Genomic DNA, 15,315 nt, shown 5'->3' with positions numbered 1-15,315 from the left:
CTTTGCAACCACAGTTTCTACACCTGTGCTTTGAGGGGGGCCAGGCTTTTGCCAAAGGAGACTTTTGTCTAGATGTTGCTAAAGAATGGAAATACTAATCTGTATTGTTTTGTATTACTTGAGCAAAAATGCTGATGGGGAGTATCAGAAAGATGGGGCTCTCAGGTTCCAGTGAGCTCTGCCAACACTAACTCAGTTTTAGGGAAGGCAAATTGGCAGTACCACAGTGTTTGAGTCCGAGCTTTCCCTTGGGGTAAAAACCCCATGTGTGTAAACATACACACATATACACATACATACATACATACATATACATGGGTATATATTATATATGTGTGCATACACGTACTAATCTGTGTGTGTGTGTATGGATGGGCAACTGCTACCTTGTAAGCTAAGTACAAAATAAGTCTTTCTTACCATCTGTAAATAACTTAATTTCTGGTCTCATCTTGTTCTTTCTCACAATGTCTGTTCTTCTCCCTTTTAATCTTGATGTCATAGTTCAATCTGACTGTCTCAAATCTTCATATTTTTGCCTCTGCTAATCATTTGATGTGTCTTACGCTATAAAGAGCTGACACAGAACATATGGTAGATTACTGAGCACAGAAGTATTTCTACAGAGAAGCTATCCATGCTGCCACTAAGGGTATCACTAAAACTTATATAGATCATCAATATTTAATTAAAAACAATAATAAAACCAATTGATCTCAAAAAAAACCCTCCTGAAGACTAATTCAAATATTGTTGACAGAGTTTGAATGCTTTATGGCTTCTTTTTCTTAGAAGAACTGAAAAGCAACACAATTTACTTAATCAGTACTTTCTCTTAAGAGATTTTACTGACGTTTGTTGTTTGCTATTTGAAATTAGACTCTTTAGTCTGACAAATATTTCTTGATAGATAAATAAAAGCATTTTACGCATATCTAGAAATATTCTAGCAATACTTAAGTTTCAGAAATAGTGTGGCCAGCAGGATTAGGAAAGTGATCGTCCCCTTGTACTCAGCACCTCAACTCCTGTGTTCAGCTTGGGGACCCTCAGCTGGGGGAGGGTTTAGAGAGCAAGTCCTATGAGAAGCAGCTGAGGGAACTGGGGTTGTTTACTCTGAAGAAAAGGAGGCGCAGGGGGACCTTATTGCTCTCTACAACTACCCGAAAGGAGGTTGTAGCGAGATGGGTCTCCGTCTTTTTCCCAAGTAACAAGTGATAGGATGAGAGGAAATGGCCTCAAGTTGTGCCAGGGGATGTTTACATTGGATATTAGGAAAAACATCTTCACAGAAAGGGTGGTCAAGTGTTGGAACAGGCTGCACAGGGAGGTGGTTGAGTCACCATTCCTGGAGTTATTTAAAAGACATAGATGTGGATGTGCACTTAAGGACATGGTTTAGTGGTGGATTTGGCAGTGTTAGGTTAATGCTTGGACTCAATGATCTTGAGGATCTTTTCCAACCTAAATGATTCAATGTCTCTATGATTCCATGAACTGTAAGTAAGACAGAACAAAAAAATTTCTGTGGAAATACATACTCAATCAAATCTGGGCAAATAAAGTGAATACTTTTGTTTAGTTTTTTGCATACTCTGTGCAGTGTTACCCGAGCTGCATCCTTACCTTAGAGTTAGCATTATAATTGCAGCGAATATGGGCAGTGTAAAACCACAAGTCAGGATTTGGCTCTGCCAGGTCCTAGTTCCCTGATCGCTCTGCTGGTTTCATCCAGTCCATGTATCCTGACCTTCCTGGTGTGGAAATGAGGGCCCACAGATGGGACCTCTGTATGTGCTTGCTACTTGAATGATACAGGGCTGTGATGCATAGCGCACCTTCAGACCTGGTAGCACAGAACTTTTCACTACCTTCTGAGAGCCACTAATTGTCAGACCCCCTTGTTCAAATATGCCTCCGGCACCTGGACACAATGTGCTTCCCTGGGCTGTCATCAGGTGTCTTGACCACCACAAACCCAAAAACTCCTCCTCTTCAGAAGGGTAAGAAAAGCAGGCCAGCGAGTTCTGGATATATTTGCCTATAATTGGTGCTCTTCCTACAGATTACACTTGAGTAAGCTCACAAGCATAGCTGAAGAAAACTGCGAACATATACTCAGCCATCAATCTTTAGGAAAAATTAGAATCTAGGTCTAGACTCAATCCTGTTTCACTCTGGTATGCACTTAAATAAAAATTGAATCCATCCCACACTTTTTGAACAATTCATAGTACAAACACATACTTCTTTATTTTTGAAGTGATCTCTTACTGCAGTTATGCAAAACTTTGGCCCCACCTCTCCCTTAGAACATCAGTGCCATGGGATGCCAGATCAGCTAGAATTTCAGGCACAGGAAAGGGTCAAATAGCATAACTAATTGCACTTTTATGAAAGACAACAGAACACAATTTCACCAATTTAAGCCTGAAATGTAACCACATTTAAATGTTGAATACCCATTTGAGCCACAGCCCATAATTGTCCATGCACCTTAAAAAGCCAAGCATAAAAATTCCCTAGAGATGCACAGCACAATCAGTATTTTTGCCGTTGTTTCCTCCACATTTTAAAATTAGTGCAAATAACATGTATAAGTAATTTGATGACTGTTTGGGTGTTAACATTGTGTTTCAGATTGGATTTTCTGATTTTTTAATCTGTTTATCTGTAAGTCTTCCACAAGATCATTTCTTCATTCTTCTCTGTGTTCTCAGCCAGTTCAGTGTTTATGTAACTCCTCTTTTGTAGTTCTCGCTTCTCCACAACTGGTGTTTATTGCTGGCTGGGTCTTATAATATGTAAGCAGAAAATCTGATGTTTCAGAATTGTTTAGAATAAGTATTCTACATTAAAACTTTGCCCCCTCCTTGTGCTGAAGACGATTTCACAGGGCTTCTGCTAGTCTGTATATCTGTTTAAACTGATTCAAGATGCTCTTAAAATTTCACCTTTTACATGTTAAATTTGTTCCCTTTATGACAGTCCATGGCAGCTAAGGAGATCTATGTTTTCTATCTCCATTTTTTATCACTATATTACTCTATGAAAATAGAGTTCTTAGAAAAACATCCAGATTTGACCATATCTACCCTTTGGTTTGTTAAGTAGAATTTACGTAATATAATTTCATGAGGTTATAGAAATACAAGTTTGGTTTTGGCAGTCTTGGAAATTCACCATGTTCTCTGCTATCAGTATGTGCACTAGAGTAAACAAAAAACCTTTTTGTGATTTGCATTGGTGGTATACGATGCTGGGAAAAATCGTTGCCCAGAACTCATTGCCCACCCAGAATTCCCTGATCTGACAGAAATCTTAAAAACTAGAGGAAAATCACATTAAAAGATATGGAGCTATTGATGCACTACAAATAACTGAAAGGTAGATGATAACATTTACTGAATGCAAATATGATCAGGAAAACTGCAGCCGCCACCAGCTCTTTCCTATTCTTTTACAAAATATGACAACTGTGTGGGATAGCTAAATGTTCAGTTGTCATTTTAGCTCACTTAAATCCACTTGATCAAACTAGAAGAACTAAATGCAAACTGGCAGTCACTCTTCCTCCTAGGAAGCAAGTCGATATTTCGTCCATGTGCAGCAGATGTGTAGCTAATGCAATAAATATGGTTCTTAAATTTTCTTTATATAAAAATGAAAACTGCACATATTTTTTAGCTTTTCTTTTTGCACTTTGCAAAGAAAGATTTATCCTGTACTTTTTTTTAACAAGGCAGACAATTGCTGTGATTTTGAATATTTTTGGACACCACTTTATCAGCATAAAATGTTAAAGCTTTGTGAATAAATATAAAAATTCTGCAATTCAGAAAAGCACAGCTTTCTAACTTCAGAAATCCTCTTGTGGTAGCTTCTTGAACTAATATATTTATAATCTACACATTGAAAATATTCAGCAGACTTATAATGTTTTATAAATGCCATTAAGCATATTAATCAGCAAGCTTTTGTGATTTCATTCAAATTGAGTCCACTAGGATTCCTCTCACTTTGTAAAGTCAATCTTTTTTTTTTTTTTTTTTTTTTTTCCCTAGGATGTTTTAGGGAGTGAATTTCTCCAGGGCTTTATATCACCCTCCTCCCATGCTTACAAGCAACAAAGAAAACACAAAAGAGATCAAGGAAAAACAGAATGCAAGATGGGTGCTCAAAAATACCTTAGCAGTTCCACTCAGATCTTTTGTAGCAGAATGGAGTATCTTGTTCCACATAAACTGGATTACTCAGCAGTTGTGTAAACTAACCTTATACCCTTCCTTCAAGTTAACTCAGACATTGGTCATACCTCAGTTTAATTAGGGTGAGGGTCTCTATGTAATGTGAAGCAATATAATGTGAAGTGCACACAAATATTTGGCTAGGCAAACATCTGCATTTTCACTTCTGAAATCAATCACAGTCTGAAAAATACTGGAAATGAATGAACCGATGTATATGAACAGTTTCTACAGTCATTTAAGGAACAGTGCCTGCTTTGTTAAGCAGAGACTGAACATTCACTCAGATAAATAGGAGCTTAGGGTAAAAGGATATCTAACCCTCTCACATCTTTCTGTTATTTACCACTTGGTAGGGTAACACCTTTCTCAGCAGACATTCCTTGTGAAAGAAGACAAGTTTGTCAGTTCTAGAAAATGATTAATCAGTTGAGGTCATTAGGGAAAATCTGAAGTATCAGTGAAATTTTGCCCTGTAAGTTCCAAAAGCACATGGAGAAGGCCCAGTAAGGGGGAAGCATAGTCACAACAGTTACCAAACAGCTGGGATACCTATGGCTAAATGATTTGAATTTCTCTTCCTTTCTCTCCTTTCATATGAAAAGTTTCATTTTGCAGTAGGTGTGACATGACTGCATCTATCTCAGAAGCCAGTCAGCAGCACCGATGTTCACAAGTTGCTTCCCCTATGAATGTTTTCTTGCCCGGCTGAACTGGTGCCTTTATTGGAGATGTATCGTTTAGCCAAATGCTGGCAGCTCTAATGTACTCAGGTTCTTTCATCTGTGCCCTTGTATTTGGGTTAGCTTACCACTGAATGTTCTTTATTATCCCAGGAAACTGATATTCAGAGAGGTCTTTTATCTTCTCTTGTAAGGCACCGTAGGATTTTCTCTCTCAAAAGGCTACTCTCAATTAGCTCAATGGATGTGGAATCAGACTGTTTTGCTGTTTTCTCTAAATGTTGTCACTGCAAACCCAGCTGAAGTAAAAGCACTTGTCGGCTTGGTGCATTGTATGTATTTTGAAGCTAACAGGAACAGTCTAGCTTTTTCGTCCTCTTTTGAAAATCCAAGAGACCTTCATTCTGCATATAAAAGCTCTGGCAACAAGCCCACAGATCTCTCTTCTAAGTATATGCCAAGAGACTGAGTTAAAAATTTAAACAGAAAAGATTTGGGGCAATATGGATTAAAATTCTGTCATCTCTTTTCACCAATGTTAAAACTCTTTCCCTTTATGATATCATAATCTTTAAAATATATGCAATATTCTTCAAAGCTCGCCTTTGCTTTAGCAGCTGCTCTTGGTAACAAAACAAAGATAAAAAAGCTCTTTGAAAAAGCCTTCTCTCTTAGCAAAAAATAAATGTTTCCCTGCTCCCCTTTAAAGACCATGTGTTCGATATCTAGTTCTATTTACAAGGGTCACTAATCACGACAGTTTTCTATTGTGCTCTCCAGCTCTGGCGGTAGGTCTCAAAGCAGCTGGCCACGTCAAGGAGCTGGGGTAGCCATGGCAGGGAGCTGGGGTAGCCATGGCAGGGAGCTGGGGTGCCAGCCACTAGCCACGGAAGGGAGCTGGCGTGCCAGCCGCCTGGCAGAGCTCCCCTTGGTTCCAGGAGCAGCAGCGATGTGCTTAGGCTACAGCAGCCACCCGCACCCTCCAAACCATCCCTTTGCTAACAGTTGTGACTGCCGTGCTGAGGTTTTAATTAAAGAGACAAGGGGATGGAAAATCAGCCGCAAATGCGGCCAGTGGGTAATTTGAAGGGTTACAAAGAGATGTTGCCTGTTTGAAGACGGGAGGGAAAAGGAGTTGGTATCTGGACGCCTTATAGATAAGCTTTACAGGGTGAAAGTTCAGCAAATTTTCTTCAGAAACTTCACTATGGGAAAGAAAGTCAGGTTTTCTCTGTATAATTTTCTCATTTAGAAGTCAGTTTCTTCACTCTCGCTTTTTGTTTTTACAAATGCCTTAATAATACAGGTGGGGTTATTTCTTCTCCTTGCTGTATTTGAATATATAGGCATGTTTGCAGCTGAGATCTTTTTTTCCTGGTTGTAATTACTGTATAATACTATTTCCCAGGTGGATGGTAGAGAGCTGTTCATCTACACTCAGGAAAAATAATGTGTGTAGAATCACATGAAAACACACACATTTTTTTCTGTTTTATGTAGAGGTGTGGTACTCAATATTATTAATGGGGTATTTTGGTTTAATGGACAATGCTGCTATGTTTTAACACTCCAATATGTTCAAAAGCAGATCCTGGGAAAAAAATCATTTACTTAAATAGCTTACATGGCAGGCAAGTATATGAGAGTCGATGGAAATCAATACAAAAAGAGACATTTCTACTACCAGAAATTGGTAGCTAATTGGTTGTCAATGGAATAATATTCAGCGCAGTTCATAATTATTTGGTTGTAGGTATTCTCAGTCCACCATAATTTTCCTCTAACTTACAAACTTTCCACTTTTTATAGAACATTTATAAAAGAGTAACATTAATATGCTGCTTTCTGGCAGTTCATGTTCTATAAGCTTGATTTCTCTAGTATCAAATGGTTTTGTGGTTTTAAGTGTCCTTTGAATTGCCCTAAATGTTTCCAAGAAATATGTGGCAAACAAAAGTTAAGAAATAATTGAGATTTCTATTCTTCAGCTCAAAATATTTGAATGGTCTTAATTTTTAGGCTAGTTTTCAACATGCTGACTCTGAAATTGTTGCCTGCTTCCTGTTGAAAAATCCCATGGGAATACACTCTGATATGTGCGTGTGTCTCCTTGTGCCTGTTCCTCCCCACTCAAAGTTAATTATAATTAAACACTAACTATATAAAGGAAAAGACATCTGTCCAAGGACATTGACACAATTTTCTGAAGTTTGGTCAGCATTTGCTGTACATAAAACTCACGAGCTGGATTTGGTAGTGCTTAGGCAGGGAGCTAAATTACCATGGAATATAACACACTTTGATTGTGCTACAGGGGTTATGCCTGCTTTGAACACAGTTTAAATTAAGTGGCAGAACAGTGTAGGGATGCCTAAAATATATCTGCCAACTCTAGGCATGTCAGTTCAACCTCCATTACCCTGACAACCTTGTGCATGCTATATATAACTACAGTGTGGGATAGCAAGTCCTGCAGCAGGGGAAAGATTTTCACTGGAAACAATTCTGTGAAAGCTTTTAGGAAGACAAGCTGGGAACAGCCCTAGATAGAAGCAAGGCTGAATAAAAGCCAAGTTAAAAGCCAGAAAAGATACCCAGACTTGGAAGAATGCTTCATCCCTCAAATAATGTGGTGTGAAGACCCCATAAATTTCAGATGGCAGAACAATTTTAGCCTATGAGCAATTTGGGGTACATAGACACAGGGTTTGGGTGCTACCTTGAATTACATCCAGCCCACTTACAAACACAGAAAATTCATCTTTTTAATAACAATGTACGAGGATAATAAAGTAAATAATAATTAAAATATTACTACAATATTAACTTAAAACTGTGTTTGTTCAGGTGTGGAATGTTAAAATAGGAGTGGGGCATTAGGTCCAACTAATTTTCTGAGTCAGCCTGGTGTCCTGTCTCTGGCAGTAACTGATCAGGCTACTTCCAGAAACAGTTTAAAATCAAGTCATACTTAGATCTGTTGCCAGCAAACCCCTCCAACAGTCAGCAGCATCAGAAATTCCTACTCTGGATCGTAATCTAGATGGTCATGTTTAACTGCCATCAGCATAGCAACTCTTCATTAATTTATCTAAGTGTGTTGGTGTTTTTTGCATTTCAACATCATATGGCCATCAGTTTCACATTGCTATGAAAAAAAAACAAGTTTCCTTTTATTTGCTTTTAAAACTATTATCCCGGTTCTTACCTTGGTCTCTTAATTATCATATTGTGCATAATGGGTCCTCACACCATTTATGATTTCCTTTTTCTTAATTTCAAGTACCCTTCTAGTTGCCTATTAATTGGAGACAATCTAGTCTCTTTTCTTTGTACAGCTTATTCTGTACCCCCTGCTCACACTTGTCAGCCTTCTGTTTTTATTACTTGTACTATAAAATTTTTTCACACATCATAGCCAGAACTGCATACAGTAACTACAGTTTGGGCACACCAAAGATCTACAAGCAGTTTAATAGATCTTTGTTTATACCCAGACTCCTTTCCAAATACTCCCAGTACCTCCCAACAATCCGTTTGCCATCCTGACTGCTACTGGTAGCAGCTAAATCCAATCCAGCAATTTATATGTTTTGGGGTTTTTATTAGCCTTAATTCATATTTATTGATAGTGCATTGTAATTGCTGTGTTAGCTATCACTAGCTAAATCCATTTGATCTTTTTGGATTCTTCTTCAGTTTTTCGTATATAATTTCAACTTTCACCCTGATGAATAATTTTGTGTCATCTGCATACTTTGGCATATTTCCGCTAGTTATTTTCTCATGGTACATGAATGGAATGGAATAAAGCATATGGAATGAAATGAATGAGACAGATAACCACAACAAGGAGAAGGTGATGGCTATTAAACTTGAACACTTTTTTCTGAAGCAGTCATCTTAAATTACCTCTTCCAAAGCTCATTAGCACTCTGCATTTTCTTGTCTGTGTTTAAGAAAAGTGTAATTCTGAGTTATTTATTGTGGGAATAGGGGCTTTACAGAATTAAATTTTAAGTGGGTTTTTTTCAGCTTGAAAACATGGCATGAAAGAAACCGCTACCTAGAAAACCAGAGAATCAAACCTATAATGCATGATCTTAAAACAGCAGTATATCCCACAGCTCACTGAGCAGTGCTGTTTATGATTTGCCACTCCCAAGGATTATTTCTGTTTATGATCATCCCTTTGCGACCCCATAAAGGTGTGTGATCGTACCTGAGTGTGGTCATACTTATGTGAGGCTATGGTAGAAAACATACGGTGATACATGCTTAGAGTACAGTGATAGTAACATTTGAATGTTATTTTTTACCTATATCAGAAATATTAACACCACAATTGTTTGCTAATATCTCAAGCTTAGGCTTCACCCCACTGCCTCTTTCTCACTTTTATTTGTTTACTTAAATAATTTTAAACCTATAAGAAGCAAAAATCCTTGCTGCCCAAGACTGCTGTACTTACACAGACTTCAGCAACATTCTGTTTGTTTAATTCTTGGGAAGATTCTGTGAAAAGTTTGGTATGGTGTTTCTAGATCTTTGGCTAGCAGAAATAAGAGTGTATCTTTGCTGTGCTAAGGTATAAGAAAAGAGAACCTGGAGTGGATGCATTTTATTTTCAGGTGTGCTAAATCATATTTCTTCTGTTTATCCATGCTCTTTAAAAGGAGTTTGTATTGTTCAAATAATGACCTTTACTAATGTGATCCTTATAGATCCACCCTTATAGATGGGTTTATTTACTTTTACAAATGGGGCTTCTACATCCTGTTATTATTTTAAAATCACAATATCTTTCCAGGAATTGCGTTTCTCCCCAAAATGAGTGGTTGTGTTCTTTCAGGCTGCGTGATAAGAAGCGATGACTTCACTTCTAATAGTTCTGTACGAGAGTATAGGAATAGTAATACTGGCTCAGATCCACGTTCCTTCTCTTTTGGCAATAGCCTATGTAAAATAATTTAAAGTAAGATTATAATAACCTAACAGATGGCTTGTGTAGGATAATCTGACACTGATAGCTTATACTTAAAGGTTGTTTTAAACCCAGAAGTATAATTCATTTCCATGTTTTTATTACTATTATTTACCATAAGTAAATATTATTTTCTTTATAGATGTCTCTGAATCTTGTATTACTTATGTCAGTAGCAGTAGGTCCTTCAGTCAGATAATACGTCTTTACAAAAAAAAACCACAACTATTTTCTTAATTTTTTTTATTTTATTCTCATGCTATCATGTAAGAAACTTTGTCATCTTTATTTAGTACACACTTACTGTGACAGCCATTACTCCTCTTTCTCAGCAGTAAACAATCTCACACATTTTCAGTCTTGACATGTCTTCTAGATTCACGATCAATCCGATCATTCTTTTCTATTTCATGATCTATACCTAAACTCCTAATTTCAAAAAGTTTCCAGATGTATTTTCTTTTCTATCCTCCATCTTCACATCTTTTTTGTATCCATGACAAACCTGTAAGCAATGTTAAATGAACCTGAATGAGTGTGAAAAAGAATAGCTGTTGGGAATTAGGAGGCCTGAATTTGATTACTTGTTGTTGATCAGCTCATAAACTCTTCCATATCTGTACCTGCAAAATGGGAATAATAGTTCTTCCTTGCTCAGAGGATATTGAATATATGCACAAAAAAAAACAACCAAAAAAAAAAAAAAAAAAGGCCCCCACAACCCACAAACAACACTTCGAGGTTAAAACAGGAGAAATAATTCCACTTGAGAAGAACTCGAGCATTAAGATTATGACAGGAGTATGAGCTAGAAAATAAAATACAATACTGGCCTCTTTCTTATCTCATAGGAGCTTCTTCAAAAAGGAATTAATAGATAATGAAGTTATAAACTTAAAGTTTTGTTGTGAAGAGCTTTTGGTTTAAAAAGGCAGAGATAACTTTATTCATTGTTCACATAATCCCCAGAGGATGATGTTTATTCCTCCCAAGGATTTCAAGGGTACTCCACACTTTCCCTTAAGCATATCTCTGGGCCACACAGCACTTCTGGCACTGGACTTGCAGCTGATTATTTGTTACTAGGCCATTTTTTGACCATCTCATAGTCTGTGATCTTATTATTTTTTACAAAACACAAGTTTAAGGAAAAATTAATAAAGATGAGTAGGCTACGATTTAGATGAAATAAAAATATCATGGTTTTTCTTGCAGATGTATAGCACACCTGGAAAGACAGAAGGTGGTTCCTCTGCTACAATCATAACTGATAAGTCTCACATAACTGGTTTTATATTAATCAGACAATATAGGTTTAATTATAACACCTGTTTACCACATAGAAAAAGAGTGGCTTTTGTGGTTTTTTTTGTGGTGGTGGTTTTTTTCCATGGATGGCCAGATTAGATTTTTATATTTTTTCCTTTCTTTAACATGGGATTTTAATTGTTATCCTCTGTCTTGGTCACTTTGCTTAACCTACTCTGGTTCTTTATGACTAGAACTGTCACAACTCTTCCGAGTAGTTATTGTCTTGGGCTAAAAACCAGAATCATTGTCTCAAACCTGTGTGTGGGTTTTCATTTCAGTTTCAGATGTAGTTTAAAATCACAGCAACAGTCTTCAGACTTGTGCTATCCCAATCTGAAAAGCTAATTCTCTTGGCTTGTAAGAAGCTGTGTCCATTAATAAGCAGATGTACCCGATACTATTTTTTTTTTTGAAACATCAGCAAAGTTTTCACAACACTAGTGCCTTTACCTCTCTAGTCCTTTCTCCTTGGCTGTCACCTTTATAGTAGCTGAGTTTAACTTATACTTGGTTTAAGTTGGCCAGACTGCAGCAAGAAAATGCACTTTTGACTAGATGTCGGTAGTAGGGTGACTTAGTCTGTAAACAAATGAAAGAGAAGTTTGGATGTCTTTGTGACACCCACAAATGCTGCTTAGCTTTGGGATCGGATGGGTTAGGTTTAGTATTTTACCTTTTGTTTCCCTATTAAGGTTTCACGAATGTTCCTGCAAAGAACAGCATTTTGATTAATTCTTATCTTTCTTTTCAAATTAATGGGCATAGTTATCAATAAAATTGAGTGGTATAAGGTAGTTTTTAACACTTAAACAATGCAGAGCTTCTACCAGTTATAAGTCTAAAAGACCAATGTTACAAGCAGATGGAAGAAAGGGTCTTTATATTTTAAGTACTTATGTAGGCTTAACTATAGCTTGTATTGTGTGACTCAACTATAATTCTATTAGCAGTAAGACACTGCAGGGAGTATATTTCCAAGCAATTATTATACTTGGGTGATTGAAGTAATTCTAGATATGACCTTGTCCCATATAACACCGCTAGAGGCATGTCATAATCTTACAGAAGTGTAATGCTCATCTCTTTGCTTAATTATAAAATGTACACAGTAAATATTCTGTAGGTAGAAAATGGAAGCTCATGGAACCGATACAATAAAACCCTCAAGGATTACATTATAACATAAAGTTTAAATTACAACTCTTCATTTTGCCACATCATCCTCAATTTTATAACAAAGTAAGCAAAGAAGCAATTCTAATCATAGATCTACTTATTTTTGATACAGAAGATGGAAATATCATTATAACATAAAAATACACCTTCTCTCTCTTTTTACTACTTTCTTCCTCTGTTTCTGGAAACTTTTCATATTAATGTAAAGCAGTTCAATCAATAACTTGTGGTCTTCCTCAAAGATTTTTTTTCTTCTTATAGTAAAACTTAAATCTGATTCAGACCGAGTACATTAAATTCACTTCTATTTCCTTCTAAGCTTTTTCTGACATGCACAGAACTGAAATTCAAAGTAACTTGCTTAAAGAAAAATAAAAAAGGTTTATGTACCCATAGATAGGATAGTCTTGTTTGCTGGCTTTTTTCATTCTGAGGATAAGAACATTTTGCAGCACTCTCCAAACTAGCCGGCTGCAACAAGGTCTTTTACCATCACATACCAGCGTACTCTTCATGCCAACCCCTCTGCTGCCTTCTCCTAGTCTCTCCTCATCCAGGGCACATTCTCTCTCCCTGCTTCTTCCTCCTCTCTCTTCACTGGCCGCCCAACCACCAGCCACAGCTGCACCTTGTCTACATCGACCAACCCACCACCCCTGAAGCCAGCCCACAGCTGTATGTTATCAATGATAATTAACCCAGCTTCTTTCCTCTACAAGAATATTTTCCAAATTCAGTGCTGGGGAAATAAAAGAACTGAATCCTGAAGGAAACACATGAACTGATAATCTCTTCTGCCTTTGTAGGAAATCTGTATGCAAGAAATTTCAATTTTGGCATAATAAAATGTGTAGCCATAGAAGTATTTATTGGGCCTAATCAAAAGCTGACTGGAATAATTAGAACTACCATGAGTTAGTTCAGTTCAAAATTAAAATATCATGTTTATTTAGCAATATAAAAATATAAATTGCCACTATTTTTTTTTAACATGGCACTTTATATTTTGAATCTATACTTATATTTCCTGAAAAATTGTTGAATAAGGCAAGAATTTGCCTACACAGAATTTAGACATTAATAATTGATGTACAGGGCATTTCCTAGGGATTAATAACCAGCTGGGAGAGCTGATGGCCTGAGGCAAAGCCAAGGGCCATTACCCCCTGGCTGGTTATTAAATCCCCAGGAAATTCCCAATGCCAAGGTCACAATTGCTATTACAATCCATTTTTTTCTAAGTAAAAAAATAAAAAGCTTGCTTCATTGTATTTCGTCCTTTTCAATAATTCATTTTAAAATAATGTATGTATAATTAATTCATTGCCATTGCTGTTTGGACATTTCTAAGATCTAACACAAAACCCTTCGATACCAGCAGAAAGCCTCCTATTTTTTTCTGATAGTCTGTGGATCAGGCCCTACTTGTCTGTTTACAGGCAGCAATCAAAATACTTTCTGAGTATCTAGTACATTGTCAAGGTTAATTCACACCAAAGAAACAAAATAACTTTCGTTTTACGTTAGTTAGGAAGAAAAATAGCCAACCCCAATATTGGTTGGAAAAACGGTAGATAAGTAAGAAGTGTTAAATTGTATCATTTATATTGTAAAATGATAAGCAATATGTTATAGTCAAATGTCTGTTCAGGCCATTACTGCACCTTGGGTGCAAAATGATACATTTAATTGTGACTGGATGTGATCTGCAGTATAGCAAACAGCAATGAAGTATGGCTAGAAAGAGAATGCAATCAGTACCCTATATGCAAATACTAGCATGCTATTAAGAAAATCAGCTACTTGGTAAAACAAGTCTGACATCAGAAAAGGAAGGGGGAAACGGTCATATTTTATTGTCAATAGAAGTCGTGAAAGCATGCATATTAGATTAGAACTAACCTAATTGGAGATATGGGTGGTTTGCAGTACAGTAGGGGGAACAGGCATTAATTTGTGTCATGCTACGCCATGTCACTACCACTTGAAATTCCATTGGGCAATATTAATTCAAACAGAGGTCTAGGCCGCTAATAAATGAGGTAAATTGAGTCAATTACTAATTTCATGCTTTTCTGATTTTTGGTTTGGATAGATAATATCCACAATTTAATGCACTGTCCTCTAGAGATCTTTGCCACTTATGAAGAGCATGTGTTTATAGAATTATTTATACTATTCATTTTGATAAACATTGCTCCCGTGCCCAGAGCACCAGGACAAAGGATAGGAAAGAAGCCAAGTTTTGTCTGCCTTTTCCTCTTGATTGAAATCATTCATTATTTTTGATATGGCTTTCTTGCCTTCAGGCAGATCTTTACTTTCTCCTTGCCATTCGTCTCCTTATCATTGAGTGGCACAACAAAGTCTTCATTCGTTTGACTGCATTGACACTTCCCTACCAGTATCTTATCACTGCTGAAAGGGATTGGGAAGAATATTTTGTACCAGTAAAGGCAGAGAAGAGCGGCTTTTACACCTGTCTCTTGCAGGAAGTATCCCAAAGCTGGTCCTGAATCCCATCATCAAATGTACATTTTCTTGATTGGTCCCTTTTCTTGAGACAGAGCTTTTAATAAAGTGCTGGCTGTACTACTAAGCTGTTGCTCCACTCCAACCTGTGGCTGGTAAGGTAGGAACCATACTGTCAGCTCCATCAGCTCACCTACCACACAGCTCAGGGAGCTCTCTCTGATCCACTGGCTCACTTTCAAGTATTGGATGCACTTCCAGAAAATCTATTTTTAATAGAATCTCTCCTACTATATCAGTGTAATGTAAAACCTAATAACTCTGTTCAGGAAAGACAAAACAAAAGAAACATGATGGAGGGGTTTTGATCTCTCTGGCAGAATTCTTTGCCTGCTCTGCTATATCTTCTTACTGAAATGGCATGTTATTTATTCTTGCCAAC

The sequence above is a fragment of the Falco peregrinus genome, chromosome 4 (assembly GCF_023634155.1).
Source record: "Falco peregrinus isolate bFalPer1 chromosome 4, bFalPer1.pri, whole genome shotgun sequence".
Lineage (NCBI taxonomy): Eukaryota > Metazoa > Chordata > Aves > Falconiformes > Falconidae > Falco > Falco peregrinus.
This window is presented reverse-complemented; position numbering follows the sequence as displayed.